The 22,992-nt window shown below is 38.3% G+C and overlaps 1 long non-coding RNA gene across 7 annotated transcripts in view; it reads right to left on the reverse strand.

Annotated features, from left to right (window-relative positions):
* Nucleotides 1-22,992, reverse strand: part of LOC120222474 — a 70,721-nt gene that overhangs the window by 11,914 nt on the left and 35,815 nt on the right. For 6 of the 7 annotated variants that reach the window (XR_005526057.1, XR_005526052.1, XR_005526056.1 and 3 more), the window contains 2 exons: nucleotides 20,615-20,688; nucleotides 17,270-17,421 (listed from right to left, as the gene is read on the reverse strand). This is a non-coding gene — a long non-coding RNA (uncharacterized LOC120222474). Of the gene's footprint in view, nucleotides 1-16,953; nucleotides 17,048-17,269; nucleotides 17,422-20,614; nucleotides 20,689-22,992 lie in introns of those variants that run through there. The other variant, XR_005526055.1, reaches the window with a different exon arrangement.

Genomic DNA, 22,992 nt, shown 5'->3' on the forward strand with positions numbered 1-22,992 from the left:
ATGCATGCAATTTGAAATGTTCCAGGATAGCACTCTATAGAGAATCATCCACTCCGACAGAAATTCTTGAACATTTTCCAATTTCTGCAATATGTGTTTATTCTAGCTTTGGCCCAGAGCTGATTGCTGCCCTCAGATCTATTCCTTGCCCTTCCCCTCCTTACTGGGTTGATCTCTGTGGGCTGTTTCCCAGGTTCATGCATCAGCTGGCTTCTGGGTCAGGGTGGCCAACAGGAAGCCCTGCAGGAGATTGGAGGGTGAGAAAATTGAAGATGCTGGGGCATTTCTCTCTGTTCCTTTCTTTCTTGTGGGTATCTCTGGCAAGGCTATGCATTTTCCATGGAACTAATTCTTGTCTGACAGCACTGCCATGCAACTGGCTTCTGCCTGGTGGCCCGGACATCAGACTTTGCTTCTTCCCTTTATCTTTCCAGTCTAAGGATAGTAGTGGGTCCATAATATTAGTAATCTATGGATTCCTTCCCACTATTCCATTTGGTACCTCAGCTCCTTTACCACCTGTGCAAACAACTTCCCGCATTACGTATCTCTGTTTTAAATCCTTTAAGTGAATTGTGTTTTCCTGGCTATACCCTGACCAAAATGGGCACTGATAATCACTGTGATTTCTGAGACAAGCCACTTTGTTACATTGTAATAGTAACAAATATTGAGTTACTTAATGACAGAATTTGCTTACATTCTGAGTGAGTTCACATTCACTTTACTAGACCAGTAGAAAATGAATGGGGAGTAATTCTCACATAAATTCACTGTTATTTCTAAGGCAAAGCTATTACTTCTTTCTTTCAATCAATAAACTTTATTTTTTAGAAAAGTTTTAGATTCATGGCAAAATTGAGTATCAAGTATGGAGTTCCCATGTATCTCCTTTCCTCACACATGACCATCACTTTTTTATTTTCTCAAAAGAAGAAGCCTAAATAAATAAATCCTAGTACTGTTACAAGGGCTTATACTGAGAAGGCAAAAGAAATGTAGTTTTCTGGAGTTTTCTGCCAGGTAATATGGTAAATAATAGCTACTTCCATGTAATGAATGCACTGGAGAGAAACACAAGCCGTGAATCTATTCAGCTGAAGGAATTCTGGAAGTAGGGTATATAATTGCCTTCTGGGTCAGGGAAAAATGAGGATAGAGTGGAGATGAGGTTAGGTTCTGCTCATAAGAGAGGGCAAGGAAATCTGAGACCTCTCTCACAAACAGGTGATATATACTGGGGCACAGGGGGAAGAAGGAGGCCTGTATGGATACATCCAGACACAGAAAGCGGAAGTCAAGCCGACTAACTTCTGATGGGTGAAACATTTTAGTAACTCCACCTGACGACATTGAGGCTTTTTACACAAGAGAATACGATGCACATGTTGAAGAGAAAAGTTGGGAATTCCACAAATAGCTCAGATAGAATGGGAGTGAGTACTGAAATTCACTGGGAAGAATTTGGCATTGTCTCAGCAGCTTCCGAGACCTTAGAAGTCACAGAGTAAAGATGTCCTGGCATTTTGAGACACCTCAGACATTGTCCCCTTGTTTCTGACTCTTCCCTTCCTTCCTTTCTCTCTCCCTTCCATATAACAATTATTTTTTAAAAATCTTTAAGTTTATTTATTTATTCTGAGAGAGACAGACAGAAAGAAAAAGAGAGTGAGCAGAGGAGGAGCAGAAAGAGAGGGAGAGAGAGAAATCCCAGGCAGACTCTGCACTGTCCATGCAGAGTTGATGCAGGGCCCAAACTCATGAACCGTGAGATCACAACCTGAGCTGAAATCAAGAGTTGGACGCTTAACAGACTGGACCACCCAGGTGCCACATATGAGTGTCTATTTAAGTATCAAGCTCTGTGCTAGGCAATGGTGACACATTAATAAGTAAAACAGACCAAAAAAAATCCCTTGTCTTCAAAGAAAACAGTCAATCAATATAATACATTATAATTGCATGGTATGCTAAAAGGGAAAGGTGCTATGGAGAAACTAGAGCTAGTGAAAGTGTTAGGGAGGGGTAGAAGATAGGGAGGGAATGGTTAGTGTAGAGTTTGTTGAGAAGGTGACTTTTGGCAAAGAGTTGAGGAAGTGAAGGAAGAGCATTCTAGGTAAAGGGAACAGCAAAATCAAAGGTCAGAAGGTGAGAGTTGCCTTATAAAGTTAAATATACATTTAACCTATGACCCAGTAATCCCACTCTTAGGTATTCACTTAAAAGAAGCAAAAACAAATGTCCACACAAAAACTGTGTCCTTTTATTTATATCAGCTTTATTTATATTAGCCCCAATGGAAAACATCCCTAGTATCTAAGAGGAGAATGGGTAAATAAATTGTGGTATATCCATACAATAGATACAATGGAATACTACTCATAAATTAAAAAGAAAGAGATATGAATACGTGCTACAACAACAATGAATCTCAAAAACATTGTGTTGAATCAAAGAATCCAGACACAAAAGAATATATACTATTTGATTCTGTTTATATTAAATCTAAGAACAGGTGAAACTAAATCTATGGTGACAGAAATTTAAGTGTTACTTAAGGGAATGGGTAGGAATTAACTGGAAAAGGACCTGAGGAAACTTTCTAAGAAGATAAAAATGTTCTAGATCTTGATTCATGTGGTAGTTACATGGATATATATATATATATATATATATATATATATATCTCAAAACCCTATGAACTGGACACATAAGATTTACATATTCTATAGTATGTTAATTATACTTCAATTGAAAAAGGTGCCTAGAGTGTTTGTTAAGAATAAGCAGGGAATGAGGGTGTTTGGTGCGGAGTGAGTAAGGAGGAATGTAGCAGGAGAAGAGGCCAAACTAGAATAGGAGATGAAGCTAATCATACAAGGCCAGCCAGGCCATTGTAAGGCTCCTGGCTTTCGTTCTGGATGAAATAGGGACCCTCTGTCAGATTTTGAGCAGAGGCATAAATTGATTTGATACAGGTTTTTAACAGGGTCACTCTGGTTGCTGTGTTAAGAAAGACTATGGAAAGCCAGGCAGATCCATTTGAAAAGCATTGCAATAATCTGGGCTAGAGCCAATGATGGCTTGGATGGGAGGCAGCAATGGAAATAGACAAATGCAAATGTCAGGTACAATTCTGAAGATAGAGATGATGGAATTTGTGGGAAGATTGGATATGGGATTCAAGAGGAGGAAAGGAATAGTTTGATTCCAAATTTTGGCCTGAGTTATTGGAAAGATGAAGCTGCTATTGGCTGAGATGGGGAAGAAAGAGCACGTTTTGTGGCCAGGTTAAGTGTGGGATGCCAACTGACCATCCAAGTAGAAACAATGATTAGGCAGTTGGATATTGGGAGTTCTTAACATATAAAAGTTACTAAAAGCCACCAGACTGGGTGAGATCAGCAAGGAATCAAGTGTGAATAGAAAAAAGAGGTCTGAAATATTTGGATGTCAACCACACTCAAGGGATTGCTGGCCCATGTTAGGCTGGAAAGGATATACCATCACAGGAAAGAGATGGAAACCTCATCAAAGCAGGGTACAGAATAAGACACAGTTTCTTCTCCCTTTCCCTCCTCCCTGGCTCCACATCACAGGAGGATTAGATGACAGGATGAGGAAGGGTGAAGGGGGGAGGGGTCAATAACTCTGTTGTCTTCACCTTCCTCTCAAACTTCAAGAGTCATGAGTTAGGCTGTGCTGGGGAGAAGACAAAGAGGACTGTGAATCAAATCTGAGATTGAAGCTAAGTGATTAGCATTGTTTTAGCATCCAAAATGTGACCTTTTTTTAATAACTGAAAGAGGCTACAGAGCTATAGAACCAAAGCAAATTACCTTCGGGAGCCTGCTACCCAGCCTGGAAGATGATATGGACTGGAAAATGGTGTGGGGTCTTCATCAGAGCATAACTAGTATTGGTTAATGGGGCTAAAAATCCTTTCATGTTTATATCCCGTGAGTCAAGATGGCTCACAAAATTGGGGTATGTCAGCATTTGACACTATGAGATCTGTGTGAGACAGCTCTGGGCATTAATTGCTCACTCATAAAATAAGTAAGTTGAGCAATATGATAATCTACAGGGTCATTTCCAAATATCACATTGTATCACTTGACTTGAAGCACTTAAGATCAGTCAGAGCACACTGGCTGGTACCAAGCCAACAGTCTGCTAAATAGTGATTTCTTTTTCTTTGAAACTACATTTGTGATAACAGGGTTTGATCAAGTGAGTTAAAGTGAAACGAAAGAGCTTTTTAAATCGAGTTATTAAAATAATTTTAAGATTCTGCTTTTAAGGCAAGCATTACCAATAGTAAGGAGCAATGTAATTTCTATCTGTATGCAGAGCAAGCATATCAATGAAATTTCAGTTTATGCAGACACCTGCTTTACTGGGCTTAATGAGAATCTAAAAATAAGAACTAATGTCCTATGTGGAAATAAACACGCTGACAGATTTGTTTGACACAAAGAGTTCCCAACATTGAGGCACGTACCATTCCAACTCATGTTTTGTCCTATTTAAGCCCTCAAACAGCCATCTTCCAGCAAACTTAATGACGGATGTGTTGCCGAAATGATTCCTATAATTCTTCCACATTAGTATAGAAATGAGCTAAGGCCGCAGAATGCAAAGCAGTGATTTTACCATACAAAATTTATTCTAATTTCCCTCTTGGGAAAAACTTTGCAGTTGAAACACATTGGTTTTGAACATATTTGAGGCTCGTTTTGCAACTGTAATATACAAATATTGAAGCTTAAACAGCAGTTAGTGGTCATGGTATCTCTGTGACTATGTCTGTTATAAAAGAAGAAAACCATCTGTAGTTGACTTTTGGAATGTGTTGCTATTTTTTCCAAAACTTAAAGGATCAATAAAATTATCAAAAATAAGATTTGAGGAAAGCTGGGTGCATCAATCCAATGGAAAAAGAGTACTGAGTAAGATCATATCAGATATGCTCCATACAGTCCTGTGCCCAAGGCAGTTACTGACTGATCAGTTGATTGGGGTTTTCATACAGATGGAGGCATTAAATGTAGAAAAGATACATCTCATTCACTTATTTTTTCATTTAGTAGGAACCGAGGTGAAACTGTCGACTAGGCAGTAATAAAATAGTATGTTAATGCGTTCATTTCAGTAAAATTAAAAAATTGTTAAAAAATGTAAATTTAATAGTTCTTATCCAGAATATTGAGGAGTTGTAATTGTTTACCTGTATTACATATTTTTCTAACTTTTGTTTTTCTATATATACATTAAAACTTCCAGAAATACTATTTTTTGGAAGCAAAAAATGTGGGCATTATACATATATGAATAGCATATAAATTTAATAATAATGTATATGTACATATATATGTGTGTATGTGTGCATATATATATATATCGAGAGAGAGAAAGATAATATAAAGCCTGCCATATTGCACATAAGCAACTATTATGTACAAGTTCTTCACATGGTTCCTCAGAGTAAGTTGTGAGATCAGTAACAGCCCTATTTTACAGCTGAGAAAACTAAGGCTCAGTAAATCTAAGAAAGCAGTTTAAGGACACATACCTAGTTAATGGCAAATAAATATTGATTTCTTAGTCTTTTTGATTTTAAGCCCATATTTTTTTCACTTTGCAGTGCTTTCCCTTTCTGCAAACCTACTAAAAAGGGACTACAAATCTACAAAGAAATGAATGAGAGATGATTATTTCCTTTACAAATGAATTCACTCTAGAATTTTTCAATCAATGATCAGTATTTAAAGTATCATTTGCCTTTTAGACATTTCATTATAACATATAGACTTTTCAGGAATGTAAGTATTACATAATATAGACATGTCTTTTAAAATGAAAATTGTAGGTGTGCCTTGGCTTCAAAAGATCCTTGTTGCTATAGTCCATATGTATCACTTCCTGACATCCTAACTAATACCATAAGGAGAATTTTTTGCATCAGGACACAAATGACAAAGGTTTATTGAGTTCCTACAGGCAAGGGCAAACACATGTACAAAACAACTTCTATACCATCAAGTACCATGAAATAGTATGATTTAGAGGCAATACTCAGAGAATTGTATAGAAATGGAGATAGAGAGATTTTCACATATTTCTAGTGATTCTCAAGCCACACTAAGTAAGAGGTAAAATGAGAGGGTCAGAATAGCAATGTGAATGTAGTATTTTTCTGGCTCTGCTTAATTCACTCCAGACTCCTTTAAAACCTTTACAGATTGCTGGGGCGCCTGAGTGGCTCAGTAGGTTAAGCGCCAACTTCGGCTCAGGTCATGATCTCACAGTTCGTGGGTTCAAGCCCTGCATCAGGCTCTGTGCTGACAGCATGGAGCCTGGAGCCTGCTTCGGATTCTGTGTCTCCCTCAGTCTCTGCCCCTCCCCCGCTCACACTCTCTCTCTCTCAAAAATAAATAAACGTTAAAAAAAAATTAAAACCTTTACAGATTGCTTCTGAGATTTCCTCAGAGTGTTTCACCATAATGCATACACCCAAACACCATCCTTTTACTTCTTTCCAGTCCCAGCTTTGCTGCCTAGGGTAAAGTCTGCTGCCAGATTTCCCAATGCCAAAGAGCAGATGTTGCTGCCCAGGGCGCTTGCCTTGGTCTCCCTCTACCTCCCACCTCCTGCTTTCCTCAGTACTAAAGCTCTTTGATTGTGCCAAAGCCACTGATGAGGGAAGCTTTAGTGCAGAAATCTCATGTTGTGCTCTCCACTGGTCTGTGGAGAATCCCTCTCTCCCTCTTTGTATCACATCCCTGGTATATGTGTGATTCATGTCCTCGGGCTTCTCCAGTCTGTGGGCAGAAATGCAATCACATTAGCATAATGCCCAGAATTCGCTGGCTTCTTAGCCCTCCTTTATAAAACTGTAGGAATTTACCAATTCCTACCCTTGCCCAAGTCTCTCCACTTAAATGGGGGGAATTCTTAGTGAGCATCTTGGGGCATGCAGAAACACGTCTGTTCAGATTTTTCTAACCACTGCATCCTCTGTGGAGAGGTCTCTTCCTTCTCCACTCTCTTTTCCTTTCCTTTAGACAAAAAAGAAAGCCTCCTTGCAAAAAATGTTTGAAAAGTCTTTGGGATCATGGGCCCTAAACACATGATCTTAGATTCTGAGGCAGCACAGTGTCCTTGTAATAAATTCCTATGTCCTGCTTTAAGCAGGCTGAAGTTACTGTCTGTCACTTCTGACAGAATCTCAAATGATACAAGTGTGGAAGGAAGGGTGGGGTGTTTGTCTTTAAACATAGTATGCTATGCTTCCTGTTGTAAATCATTCCGGTTTCAGAATTCTCAAGATTATCCAAAATATCCCAGCACTAATTATATCTCAGTGAATGAATGAGGGTCTCTTCAATTAATTAATGTTCCAGACTCCGTTCTTTTTTTCTGATGTGATTTGTTGTCTTCATTGATTAATTAAACAGATTGTTAGGTAATTTCATTTTCTTCTGATATTGCTCAGTTTAACATTCTCAGTCTCACTTATTTAAGTCTATAAACAACTAAACTTAAAATCGTTCTTTTTTACTGAAGTAAAAATGGCATATAACATTATATTAGTTTCATATGTACTACATAATAATTTGATACTTGTATACACCACAAAGTGATTGCCATAGTAAGTTCTTTTGATAAGCAACTTTCACTGTATCTGTGATGCATAGAGTATGAACTTGTAAGGTCTAGGAAACCTGCAGTTTGGTCCCAGGTCCTTCATTTATTTGCTATATGACTTGAATTCAGGCCCTTAGTATCTGTCAAAGTATGTCATCATCTGTGAAACAGACCAATTACATATGTTTCCCATAAAAAGGCATTGAAAAATGTGGAGTATTAATAATAAAAATTGTATACAAAAGGATATTGAGAGTTTTATCTCAGTTTCTCTATCTCAAAGATAGGCATGCAACATTTTAGTGAACTTGTCTCATAATACTTTTGGAAGTACTATAAGAAAAATAATCCAAATAGTATTCAAGCTAAAATTGGTGGAGAAATAATAATGTATTTGAATGAGTAAAGATTTTTGGTAGGATAAAGTATATATTTATGAAATCGTAGGAGGACATAAAATATGTATTTATAGCAGAATCTTCTTTGTAGTACTTCTAGTGTTTGATACAGGTGATATCTTCTCTAGATAATACTACCATCAGGGGGCCTGGGTGGCTTAGTCAGTTGAGTGTCCGACTTCAGCTCAGGTCATGAGCTCACAGTTCGTGGGTTTTAGCCCCGCGACGGGCTCTGTGCTGACAGCCCAGAGCCTGGAGCCTTTTTCGGATTCTGTGTCTCCCTCTCTCTCTGCCTGTCCCCCACTCATGCTGTGTTTCTCTCTGTCTCAATAATAATAAACATTTTTTAAAAATGCTACTGGGGCGCCTGGGTGGCTCAGTCAGTTAAGCGTCCGACTTCAGCTCAGGTCATGATCTCATGGTTCATGGGTTTGAGCCCCGTGTGGGGCTCTGTGCTGACTGCCAGCTGAGAGCCTGGAGCCTGTTTCAGACTCTGTTATCTCTCTCTCTGATCCTTCCTGCTCACACTGTCTCTCTCTCTCTCTCAGAAATAAATAAAACATTTTTAAAAATTGAAAACAATACTACCATCAACCTACTTAAATAGTCATTAACGCTTCCCAGATTTTAGGATGGGAGGGATAGGCAAGGACAGTGTTTAATTTTGTGTTTGCTTCAGGGCAGGTAAAGATGGTAAGATAGCCAATTCTTCAATAGGTGCTCTACACCATCACCTGAAGTAGGTTAAGATTAAAATTAACCAGACAATGAATTTGGGCTTAAATAGATTTGTATGACTTCTGGTGACAGCTCACCCAAGGACATCCTCTTACTTGAAATTCCAGATTGCTTTCTCCTTTCATTTCCATCCTAACACCATCGCCAGCATTATTTTACAGAGAGCTATTTGTATGTTTGTCAAGCCCCTGGGTTCAGTTACAGTAGCTGTGGTGACACTAATAACATCACATATCCTGTATGGTTGTGACTAAATTATCCAGTACATTAAAAAAAAATCTAAAACAGTGTGCTCCTGTATGTTTAATATAAATTAACATGGATTTGTTTTTATCAAGTCAGTTAATGTAAATAGAATATACCACAAGAAATATAACACTGTAGCTGCTAACTTTCAATTTTATTCAATAGAAGCACATGAATTCTGTCTGAATTGTCAAAAATTCTCAATTACTGATGTCCAATTAATGAGATAGCGTCGCCTAGATTTTAAGTTCAAATGTGTTTCCTTTCTCTATAGCATATTCCTTGATTCCGGAAATAAGTTGGATAAAGCTTCCTTTTGCTTTCTGCAAGATAAACTGAGTTTCCTTGTGTGAAAGAAAACCAACTAGAAAAAAAATTTTTTTTCCCATTTTGGGCAGCTCTATTGAGCTATAGTGTCATTGCACAGCAGGCTTTTACAGATAAAAAAGGAAGGTGTGGAGACACAAGAGTTCTCAAGAAGAGAGAGGCAAATTAGGGGAGAAAGGGGAAACATACCTAGCAAACCGGTAGTTATGATCTCTCTAAGAAAAGGGAAGACAGGGGTGCCTGAGTGGATCAGTCAGTTAAGCCGACTTCGGCTCAGGTCATGATTTCAGGTTTGTGGTTTTGAGCCCCGCATCAGACTCTGTGCTGAACGCTTGGTCAGAGCCTGGAGCCTGTTTCAGATTGTGTCTCTGTCTCTCTCTGCCCCTCCCCAGTTCATGCTCTGTCTCACTCTGTCTATCAAAAATAAATAAAAAGTGTAAAAAAAAATTAAAAAAGAAAAAAAGAAAAGGGAAGACAACATGTTGGAGTAGAATGTGGTCTGGACTAAGGGAGCAGACTCATGTGAGGTTCCAGCAAAGCTGCTGAAAGTCGACAGTAAATGTGCTCAGCAATTAAGGCAATCACATTAAATCTTCATACCAACTCTGAAGAGTATTATTATCTAAAGTTTTACTGGTTAAGAATTTGTAGCTCAAGGAATTGAAATGACTAGAATGTGGAATGTGATCCCTGGTCTTCTGATTCTAATAGATCCATTCATGTCCTGCTCTCCCCACCTTCTCCAGAGTCCCCTTTGTCAACAGCAAAGTGCTTATTGGCTGGATTAAAAGGCAGTCCGTGGCTGTGATGCCCAGAGTAAAGGATATGTCGCTTCTCCCTTCAGGAACAGTCTTGCGGCAACTTCACACATCCTGTAGCCATCTGACTTAATAAAATCCTCATAACATAGGTGCTCTCTCTCTCTCTCTCTTTGTGTATGTGCTGAATGTCACTGCTTCAAATTGGACCATAGGCTCCTTGAAGGCATGGACCAGTTTTGTTTTGCTCACTGCTTTATTCACAGTGCAGCACAGTACAATGCAAGAGTGTAGCAACATTTGTTCAATTTATTTTATTTTATCTTTTAAAGCTTATTTATTTATTTACTTTTTTTAAAATTAATTAATCAATTTATTTTGATAGAGTCGGAGACAGCTTGAATGGGGGAGGTACAGAGAGAGGGAAGGAAAGAGAGAGAGAGAGAATCCCAAGCAGGCTCTGTGCTGTCAGCAGAGAGTAAGATGAGGGGCTCAAACTCACAAAACTGTGAGATCATGACTTGAGCTGAAACCGAGTTGGAGGCTTAAAACTAACTGAGCCATCCAAGCACCCCTTGAATGGATTATTTTTAAAATAAACTTTCTTGGGTACCTGGGTGGATCGGTCGGTTAAGTGTCTGACTTTGGCTCAGGTCATGATTTCGTAGTTCGAGGGTTTGAGCCTCACATCGGGTTCTGTGCTGACAGCTCAGAGCCTGGAGCTTGTTTCAGATTCTCTGTCTACCTCTCTCTCTCTGCCCCTCCTTTGCTTGCACTCTGTCTCTCTCTGTCTCAAAAATAAACTATAAAAAAATAAAAAATAAATAAAATAAACTTTCTTTTTAGAATAGTTTTAGATTTACAGACTTGTAAAGATAGCAGTCTTCCCATATACTCCACATCCGGTTTCCTCTATTATTAATATTTGCATTAGTATGGAACATTTGTCCAATTATGAACCAATATTGATTTGTTATTGTTAATTAAACTCCATTTTTTATGAACATTTCCTGTGATATCTTTATCTTGCTGGGGGTTTTGCTTGTTTATTGTTTTTTGTTGTTGTTGTTTTTACCAAATGTCCTTTTTCTGTTCAGAATCCTAGCTAAGATACATTGCATTTAGTAGTCATGTCTCTTTTTATCTGTGACAATTTCTCAGATTTTCCGTTTTGAGGACCCTCATGATTTTGTGGAGCACTAGTCAGCTTTATAGAATGTCCCACTAATTGGCATTTGTCTGATTTTTTTTCTCATGGTTAGACTGGGTCACATGTCTGGGAGGATAACCATCGAGGCAAAATGCCATTGTCATTACATTATATCAAGGGTGCGTACTATCAGTATGACCTCTTGCTGCTGATATTCACCTCGATCACCTGCTGTGAGGTGGTATTTGTCAACTTTCTCCCCTGTAAAGTTACTATTTTTTCCTCCTTCCCATGGTACTCTTTGGAGGAAAATCACTTGTGGAGCACTGTGTTCCATCTGGTTTAGGATGGAGTATTTACATCAAGTATTTGGAATTCTTCTGTACAGATTTGTTTCTTTCCCCCCATTTATGTATTCAATCATTATATCAGTGTCAACGGATGGATATTTACTTTATGTTTTCAGTTAGAATCCAATGCTACATTATTTTGTTTACTCAAGTTATTCCAACCCTTGCTGTTCGGCTCCTTAGCTGGCTCCTATATGCTTTTGACATATCCGCACCTGTGTGACGTTTTCACTTGGTTTTGTTTTAAACAGTTTCTTACGTTCTGGCATTACAAGATGCTTCGGTGTCATTGTGTATATTTTCTGCCCAAGCCCTAGAATCAGCTATTTCTCCAAGGGGACACAGTTTCTTTTACGAAAGAATGGTATTAGAAATTAAGATCTGGGCAGTAGATGTGCTCATTGCTACTGGGGTTTCATTGCTTCAAAGTCCTCTCAGATGAGAAAGCAAGGAGATATACATAAATGTCTCACTGGAATTTATAAACATATCTATAAATATTTCCATAGGTAGTCAGCTATATCTGTATGAAGCTAACCATTAGTTTATACTGATGCCTCCAACTCCAACTCCTGGATCATTGTAGGCTCCTCCACAGCTTAGTTGTAATCTCCCATTACTAATAGTGAGAAATCTGGCTCCCACCATCTGCTATCCATTTACTTAATTGTTGAATTCCTGTATCCATGTAAAGTGGTTTTAGAATTGTTAACCCAGACTTTGTGGGAACAACTTTATCAGCTGGAGTAAATGTACAGTCCTTTTGCCTTGAGATTTATAGACTCCACTGATTTCTAAAGTTATTTAGGTTAGTACTCGAGTCTTCCACCCCAATCAGTGAGGTTGTCCATACATTCATAATATATTTTGATTCCTTTATCGCATTCTGTTTTCAATACTAGGATCCCCTGACTTCCAAAATGATTTTTAAACATTTGCATACATTAAGGTAGCACTTTGTGTTGTAATATTCTGTATGCTTTGACAAAGGGATACTGTCATGTATCCACCATTACAGTGTCATACAGAAAAGTTTCACCACCATAAAAAGCAACTGCAGTTCACCTGTTCAAACCTGTACTACCCACCCTACCCCCTACCTGAACATCTGGCAACCACTGATCTGTTTACCATTTCCATTGTTTTGTATTCTCCAGAATGTTATATAATTAGAATCATGTGGTAGTAGCTTTTTCAGACTAGCGGTTTTCACTTAGCAATTTGCATTTAAGATTCATTCATGTCCTGAAGCAACAGAAAGAGAAATCAAGGAATCGATCCCATTTACAATTGCACCGAAAACCATAAAACACCTAGGAATAAACCTAACCAAAAATGTGAAAAATCTATACACTGAAAACTACAGAAAGCTTCTGAACCAAACTGAAGAAGACACAAAGAAATGGAAAAATATTCCATGCTCATGGACTGGAAGAACAAATACTGTTAAAATGTAAGTACTACAAAAAGCGACCTACATATTCCTTGCAATCCCTATCAAAATAATACCAGCAATCTTCACAGAGCTAGAACATATAATCCTAAAATTTGTATGGAACCACAAAAGACCCCGAATAGCCAAAGAGATCTTGAAAAAGAAAACCAAAGCTGGAGGCATCACAACCCCGGACATCAAGCTGTATTACAAAGCTGTAATCATCAAGACAGTATGGAACTGGCATAAAACCAGACACTCAGATCAATGGACCAGAATAGAGAACGCAGAAATGGACCCACAAATGTATGGCCAATTAATCTTTGACAAAGTAGGACAGAATATCCAATGGAATAAAGATTCAAATGGTGTTGGGAAAACTGGACACTGACATGCAGAAAAATGAACCTGGATCACTTCTTTACACCATACACAAAAATGAACTCAAAATGGATGACAGACTTAAACATAAGACAGGAAGCCACCTAAATCCTAGAAGAGAAATCAGGCAACAACCTCTTTGACCTCAGCCTCAGCAACTTCTTACTGAACACGTCTCTGGAGGCAAGTGAAACAAACACAAAAATGAGCCATTGGGACTTCATCAAGATAAAAACTTCTGCACAGCAAAGGAAACAATCAGCAAAACTAAAAGGCAATGAACAGAATGGGAGAAGACATTTACAAATAATATATCAAATAAAGGGTTAGTATCCAAACTCTATAAAGAACTCATCAAACTCAACACCCAAAAACAAATAACCCAGTGAAGAAATGGGCAAAAGACACTTTTCCAAAGAAGACATCTAGATGGCTAGTGGACACATGAAAAAAGTCTCAACATCACTCATCGGGGAGATACAAATGAAACCCACAATAAGATACCACCTCACACCAATCAGAATGGCTAAAATTAACAACTTAGGCAAAAACAGATGTTGTCAAGGATGCAGAGAAAGAGGATCTCGTTTGCACTGCTGGTGGGAATGCAAACTGATGCAGCCACTCTAGAAAACAGCATAGAGGTTCCTCAAAGAGTTCAAAACAGAACTACCCTGTGGCACAGCAATTGCACTACTAGGTATATATCCAAGGGATATAGGTGTTTCAGAGGGACACATGCACTCCAATTTTTATAGCAGTGCTATCGACAATAGCCAAAGTATGGAAAAAGCCGAAATGTCCATTGACAGAGGAATGGTTAGAGAAGATGTGGTATATAAATAAATATATATATATATATATATATATATATATACTCAATGGGCTATTACTTGGCCAACAAAAAAGAATGAAATCTTGCCATTTGCAACTATGTGTATGGAACTAAAGGATATTTGTCAAGCAAAATTAGTCAGTCAGAGAAAGATAAATATCATGTGACTTCACTCATATGAGGAATTTAAGATACAAACAAATGAACATAAAGGAAGGGAAGCAAAAATAATATAAAGACAAGGAAGGGGACAAAACATAATAGACTCTTAAATATAGAGAACAAACTGAGGGTTGCTGGAGGGGTTGTGGGTGGGGGGATGGGCAAAATGGGTAAGGGGCATTAAGGAGGACACTTGTTGGGATGAGCACTGGGCGTTATACACAGGGGATGAATCACTGGAGTCTATTCCTGAAATCATTATGGCACTATATGCTAATTCACTTGGATGTAAAATAAATAAATAAATAATACAAAGATTTATTCATGTCTTTTTGTGGTTTGATAACACTTTTTATCACTGAATAATATTCCATTGTATGGATGTACCGAGTTCTGTTTATTCATTCACCTATAAGATATCTTGGTTGCTTCCAGTTTTTGGCAATTATGAATAAAGATGCTATAAATATTCATGTGGAGATTTTTCTGTGGATGTATGTTTTCAAATCAGTTGGGTAAACACCTGTGAGCACATATTTGCTGCTACAACTATATTAGTTTTATAGGAAACCGCCAAACTGCCTTTCAAAATAGTGATCCCATTTTTCATTCTCACCAGCAACAAATGAGAGTCCTGTTGCTCCACATACTTGTGTGCACTTAGTATTCTTAGCGTTTGAATGTTTTCCTTAGTTCAACCTCAATAGTTGTGTAGTAGTATTTCTTTGCTGTTAAATGGATGTATTTTTTGCAGAAATATTTCCTAAAAATGTCTAACTTACAGATCATCTTCTGGACCAAACCCTTGTAAAATCAGTAAGTTGAGAACCAGTGACTTGGTAAAGTCCCAGTGAAGTTTGGAAGAAGGAGGGAGAAGGGAGATCATACCAAGGCCATCAGTGTGATTTTCTTTTCTTTTTTTCTTTCTTTTTTTTTTTTTTTTTACAATAATGACGCTAGCTTCATTGGGTAGAATTGGAAGAACTCCCACTGGCAAGGGATATTTTTAAGAAAGTTATGAGTCGTCAGAAATACAGGCAGGAACTATGGGCATGGGCAAATCTTTGAAGCAGGCACTTCGAGAGCTGAGGTAATATGAGGCCATGTTTATGAGGCTGAGGCAAAAAGTCATTCTGTGCTTTGTAGTAAGAACAATGCTACTTCCTGACCCTGAGCTTGTATATTTTTAAAAATCTACAAGGATTAAATCAAATCTATGGGATGCTGGAGGGAGAAATATACCCTCCTATGTACTACATTTGCTGTTTGTAAAACAAGAGATGGAATAAGAACATTTGCAGTTTATGTTAACTTTGTCTGGACTAAAATCTTAATTGCAAAATCCAGTGAAGTTTCATCCCAGTCCAGAAGTCCTTTTTTACCAGTTTCTGGAGGAATTCTTTGTCTTGTATTTTATTAAGAAAATAAAAAAAAATAATTGATAGTTAACAAATCTGTATTATGAAATTAAATGATATGAACTTTACTATATAGTTAGCTGAGCAATGATACTAATAATAATAAATAATACACTAAATTATCCTGTTCTGGTAGTAATTCAGAGGAATTGGTGAAACCTTCTGCCAGATGTGACCAAGGAAAACAATTCTGTTTTAGTTTTTTATCCAGGGCCTCACTTGCTATTCTGCTGTGCCTCGTAATACTTACACCCCAGATTCTCTGTGCAGATTACTTTCTTCATGATGGGTTTTGCATTGAACTACTTCTTCTTCTTCTTCTTCTTTTTTTTTTTTTTTTTTTTGGTATTTATTTTGGGATTGCCCAAGGTTCAGATGCAATGTTTGGATGTTTGTAATCTCTAGCCATCTTTTTCATGTAGTTGCTCAACTACAATCAAAGCTCAGAAAGATCCTGGATTCATCTCTATATTTCTCTACATCATGCATGATCTGATCTAAGGTGTCGTGATGGCCAGGATATGGGTTTTTGCTTTTTTTTTTTTAATGTTTTATCTATTTCTGAGAGAGAGAGAGACGGCGTGAGCAGGGGAGGGTCAGAGAGAGAGGGAGACACAGAATCTGAAACAGGCTCCAGGCTCTGAGCTAGCTGTCAGCACAGAGCCCAACTCATGGCTCGAACCCACAAACTGTGAGATCATGACCTGAGCCGAAGTCGGATGCTTAACCGACTGAGCCATCCAGGTGTCCCATATAGGTTTTTGCTTTGTGAGGGGAAGAGAGCTTTGCCCAAGTAGGTGTGACCTGAAAATGTTCCCCAAAGGCACAGAACTTGTGGATTCTTTAGATTGATCAATTTCCTGGTGTGTCAGTTGGAATGGGTGTTGCCAGTGTTATTTCTCTCCATCTAAAATTGGAGGGGGGTGACCCTGGGTGCCAGCCTCCATGTAAGGGCAGTACTTTCTAAAAGCAAAGTATGCTAACTCCACTAAACTGCTTTGGGACCCGTAATTTCTGTGTACTTGTGTGACCTGAAGACATGAGATAGATCTCAGAAGCCTGGCTACAGGATTTTCTGACTTTATTCTCTTCAGCTTCCCTTTCTATGTTATTCCTCTGAAGACACTCAGACCCAGGTTATTTAGAGTCCCACTCATATCACCACAGAGCAGCCATGATGTGGGTCCGGGAAGAACGTTCTTGGAGGAGGAGGAAGAGCTTATTACAAGACAAGCTTTTAAGAGTCCCGAAAAATCCTTTTGACCCCTTTGCCCAAGCATTTCCCTTCCTGATTCTTTCAAAGTGCTTGGAATTCCCTTAGTGTATCTAATCCCTTGGGTTTAGGCACTAAAGCCTTTTGTAAAGTACAGGTGCGGTTTAGGTGCAGGAGCCATAAACAAATTTAACTCAAATTAACTTACCAGTTAAACTGCAGTAGTTTAGCAAGAGAATAGGATATTCCTCAGGGATCAGAATGTGACGATGGGGGAGCTGATGTGGGAAAAGTAATGCTTCTTGCCCTTGGTGGTTATGGACTCCTTAGAGAATATTTCAAAAGCTGTAGACCTTCTCCCTGGAAAAATGTACATACTATAAAAGTGGGTTTTATAGCCAGGCATATTCAAAAGTAAGAACTAGATAAAAACTTGGTAGAGAAAAAATTTTGCTTGAAAAGCCCTTAGATATCCTATGAAGTATCATATACCTGGTTTTAAAATATTTCGCTGTTCAGTAATTGTTAAGCATATTGAAATTTGACTACCACTGATGTAGCCCAAAGACGGAATAAAAAGAGTACATATATTCTGCTGCCTGGCCCTTCACGACATTCTGCTTTTGAAGAATTATTGAACCTCTGGAGGAGAATGGGGGGCAGGTGTAAATTCTAAAGCCTGCCTGCAAGGCATATTCCATTTTGGGTTTTACCTTTAAGACACTGTAACCTTAATACATGATAATGAATTTGTGATTGAAAAAATAGAATAGTAGCAAGCCTAGGTTCTAGAGTCCAAATATAAAACAAATTTGTTCAAAGTGGGGCTTCACTGTACACACAAAACTAACTCCTGATTCAGAGCATTTGTTGTTTCAGGTGGTTGAGAGGGTGGGAAACAGCGCAGCTGGGAAGGGGTGGGGACTGGAGGGAAGAGAACACTGTAGAGAAGAGAGAGATGGAGAGCGCTGGGTTGAAGCCCCTCTACTGACCTTCCATTTGTTCTTGTACCAGTCCCAGCTGCAGACCTTACTTTTTTTTTTTAATGTTTTTTATTTATTTCTGAGAGAGAAAGAGAGAGAGCATGAGCAGGGGAAGGTCAGAGAGAGAGGGAGACACAGAATCTGAAGCAGGCTCCAGGCTCTGAGCTGGCTGTCAGCATAGAGCCCGACGCGGGGCTCGAACCCATGAACCGTGAGCTCTTGACCTGAGCTGAAGTTGGATGCTTAACCGACTGAGCCACCCAGGTGCCCCAGGCCTTACTTTTTTTTAAGACTTCCTTTGCTCCTTCTTCTGTAGGCTCCTCCCCCGGCTGGCCCTCCCAGCCCCACCCTTTCTCTCTGTGTTCCAGCATTCCCCTCTGTCCTTTTAGCACTCAGCAATGAGGCAGGCCCTCAGGAAGTTCCCAGTTGGATAAGGGGAAAGTACAAAGCAGCCTTATCACTACATTCCTGATTCCTCTGAGTTTTATTATTATTATTAATTTTCTTATGCAGGTTTTCTGTGAGGCAGCTGTGTTTTCAGCTGGAGAAAAGTTTGTGACGGGGAAAACGATGCCATTAAGAAAGGGAGTGGAGAAATTAAAAGTCAGTATTTCTTCAAATACTGTCAACTGTAGCCAGTTGCCATCTTTTCTATAAAATCTTGCCTGGCTGAATAGAAGGTAAATAGCCATTCTCTCTGCTCTGATGATTTCCCATTTCTTTTTTGGCACAGGGTCACGGGCAACAAACTTCCTTAGTGTCTGATGAGAGCAGTCATTTATTTCCCCTTTAAGCCAGTCCAGAAATCCGTTAGTGAGGAAGTTAATTTGTGGTTTAGGAACTCTGGCCGTTGCAAAAACTGTCATTTCTATTGGTATGTGAAGGCACATCTCTATATCTATTCCTGTTTCTTCACTTGATAGAAAATAAAAGTAAGGTCATACAATTTAGTTTATTGTTTTTGTTGAATGTCAAGATCAGTTGAGAAAATGCGTGTGAAAATCCCAACCATAACTTAGCACATGCAAATAACTCTATATATGTTCGTTATACTATCCTTCTCTAGATGAATACTCCCATATTCCACACGCTTCTATTTCTATGAGAACCTAGTGCTCACCACCCAGAATCCTGGTAGGTGGCAATAAAAAATAGGACACCTGCATTCATATTTAAAGCTTTTGGAAGCTTCTAAAGTCACACATGGAAAGGTGGGCAGAGAGTAGTGTGCAGCTAACTTGATATTCCTTATAATAGATTCCTCCTCCTTTAAGTTATATTTCTTAAGTTCAAACTTTACTGGTTTTCTAGAGATACAGCCCCACCTGATTGAGACTGAAACTTTGTACAATCCATAGCAATGTTATCTACTCTTTTTTGTAGAAAAACAGCTAGATTTTTATATTTCTTTTTCAAAAGTAGTTATGCTGACACACAAGCTCCATGAAGACAGAGATTTTTGTCTGTTCTCTTTATTGTAAAATCTCAGTCACTCAAAGTGGTGCCTGACACATAGTGTGGACTCAAAAATATTTGTTGAAGAAATATTTGAAGAACAAATAAATCAATGATCTCGTTCAGGCAGTCTAATGAAAGAGCTGATCTATGCTCTGCCACTCTAGAATATCTGAGCATCTCTATTTTCAGGAGTAAAGAAATGCAAAAATGTTTTTGCGATTATTACGTATGTGGCATTGTGTGGGGCCCTTGGAATTTTGTGGTTAACAAGATAGTCATGCTGCCTGCCATGAAATGAGCATGTACTTTAGCAGAGGAGAGAGATATTGTATAAAAGAGTAAATAGTAGAGAATTGGTTTTAATGAAAGAGAAAGTACAGAGCATCACGGAACACTGCAGGGGGCCACAGTGTGAGAACAAAGGCAATATTCCCAAAGCAAGTGTTACAGAACATGAAAACATTTGAAAATAAAAAAAAAAAAAAAAGTATTTCAAATGAAAGGCAGTATTGATAAAGGCCTTGTGATTAGTTAGCTGGATCTTTCCTGGTGCTCTCTCTCTTTCTTGAGATACAGAGGGAGAAGCATAGCTGCTGCTGGAATTTTTCTCATGTGGATATGACCTTGAGATGCAGCAAAAGAACCAAGCCCCAGTAGCAGAGCAAACAACTTGTTCTAAAATTCTTCTTTTGAGGAAACATCTGTCTCTCTTTCAGGATGCCAGCCATCACATGGGTCTTCCAGCTCTAGCATATTTTTCAGCCATCTGCAATGTTTGCCTCCCACGCACACAGGCTTAGTCACTGCACACAAACACACACCTTTGCCCAAATTCCAGTATCAGGCTTTACTGTGACAGACTGAAAAATCTCCTTGGGGCCACCTTAAAACTTCATAGACCAAGCCTATTTTTTCAAGAGTATTGTGTAGCCAATTTATTTGTAATATATCACTGTTAAGCTCTCTTGAATGTAAGAGTAAACACAGAAGAGTGACTGTTTTGTTTTGGTTTTTGGTTATTACCATTTTCTCTTAAAGTCCTAGGATGGAAGAAAGGCTGAAGTGTCCTTTGACTTCACTTCCTACTAAGCAATCCGGGAGCCCACTCTTACATGAAACCTCTGATGCAGTATCTTCTCACTTCTATGTCACCTGGTGGTGAGGGGAGATGAAATTCTATAGGTTCCTATGATAAATTATTCCAGAGTCAATAAACCTGTTTTCAAAAATTCCTTTCACATTTAGCTGAAGTATCTCCCATTGCCTCTGGGGATATGTGTTAAGTTTCTGTTGCAGGACTCAATATAGTTAAGAACTAAGATCTGTGTTCAAATTTGACTTCTGCTTTAGATTCTTTGTATGATTTGAGACCATTTACATGACTATTTTGTATCCCTAGTTTCCCTATCTGTGCACTGAGGAACATAACACTCCTTTCTAAAGGGTATGTCCATGACCCTGGCATTGATCTAGTTTTTCTTGCATGATGATTTTGATAAATGGTGATTATTATTATTGCTCTGTGTAAACTTTTTTAATGTTTTTGTTTTATTATTATTTATTTCTGAGAGAGACAGACAGTGTGAGCAGGGGAGGGTCAGAGAGAGAGGGAGACACAGAATCCAAAGCAGGCTCCAGGCTCTGAGCTAGCTATCAGCACAGAGCCTGCAGGGCTTGAACTCATGAACCGTGAGATCATGACCTGAGCCGAAGTTGGACGCTTAACTGACTGAGCCATCCAGGCGCCCCATCTGTATAAAGCATCTAATAAGAATAACTTTGGGATTAGGAACTATGACTCATTTGGATTTGTATCATTTATCCCCTTTGGATAATACTGTGGATATCATATAATTTATTTGTAAATGATTAATAAAAAAGCAAGATAATTAGCATAGGAAACAACTTGCTTTTCATTAACTAGCTGCATGACAGAACAAACCATTTGTGGTTCCTGAATCTTAGTTTCTTCAGTTGTAAGATAGTTGTTTTATGAGCGAAATCTTGCAATTGAATCTGTTCTATCTGTTCTGTTCTATCAGAACTCCAGAGAAGGAAGTTCTTTAGGCAATATTTCTGTATCTAAGAATTATTCTTATTAATAACATGTTTTTTAAAAAAAACTCTCAGATGTTTTATATAACTACATTTAAAAGCATCTTTGAGAGGATGTATTAGAAACGTCCTATTTTCTTGGTTAGACTCAAGATGAAAAGGCGTATTATTTCACGGACAGCATAGGACCAGTACTTAATGTTTTTTTCACTGGTTACTAAGTGAAAGTAGAGGTGGGGGAGAGGTGAAGGAGCAAACTCTAGAACGATTTCATTTCATTTGTTGTTCCGGTGACTAATGGCTTCAACTTTCTCCCTGGAGTGTTTCCAAAGCTCTTTGCTAGATGTTCACCTTGACTCTCCCCAATATTCTCAACCTCAGCTAAATGAAACTGCAGTTTATGACAGCAGAGAAGCTGAAGAAATACAGCTTGTAAATCCTGGGCATAATTTTACTTAGAAAGGTAATGACAAACTCACACTTATATTAATTTAACTCTCTTGATTTCTTTTCTCAGAATTTTAGGTAGATCAAGGATAGAGATACATGATGGGGAAAAAGAGGAAAATTCTTTGGTGGGGAGGTCTTAAACACTCTTTGGAGTTTCCTTTTACACCTGGATCTTTTCTGGGGTTCTGAAGGCTCCAATATGAATATTAATTCTAGGAAAATAAATTATTTTGTCAGTTTCACCAAGGGCCCCTATGAATTCCCAAAGAGCACAGTAACCTTCAGTTAGGTAAATAAACCAGGAGGTAGAGAAAGGAGTATGTCAATCTCAGCATAATCTTCTCATCTGATCCACTAAACTGCAAATTTTATAGTGTTCCTAGTGTATACAGAGTGTTGATTGTGATAAATATTAATAATACATAAATATTAGTGATATATAAGTAGAAAAGGGTAAATAAGACATATTCCTAAGAGTGTTGACTTACAGAAGCCTACTTATGTGGTGGTATTCTACATTAGAATTATGCCATATGTATTTATTTTGATAGGTAAGTGGCATTTCTTAGACTTTTGGGTAGACTACCTCATGAGAAAATTATTTGTTCAACTTCCAGTTAATTGATAACGTCAATGAGAATAAAATTTGGGTCACTTGGTACAGTTTCACAACTTTGCTCTCCTAATACTGGATTCATACCTTTATATTCAGCAGTTTACTTTGTGCCGATGACATCAACAAAAAGAAATCCAGACCCAAAGGAAATTTCCATGTTAAATCAAATAATTGTAAATGAGTTATTTCTTAACTTTCTAAATTCTATGCCAGTGATTCCATCAGATATAGAGCAAAGAGTCTTTCCTTTGAGAACTTCCTTTCCCACAAACTGATTAAAATTATACACTACAGGAAATCCTTTGAGTATAAACCAGGGCAAATTGATATGAATAAAAATAAGGTAAAATGAAAACAGTAGGTAGAGTC

This window comes from Hyaena hyaena, unplaced genomic scaffold (assembly GCF_003009895.1).
Source record: "Hyaena hyaena isolate Hyena2069 unplaced genomic scaffold, ASM300989v1 scaffold_882, whole genome shotgun sequence".
Taxonomy (NCBI): domain Eukaryota; kingdom Metazoa; phylum Chordata; class Mammalia; order Carnivora; family Hyaenidae; genus Hyaena; species Hyaena hyaena.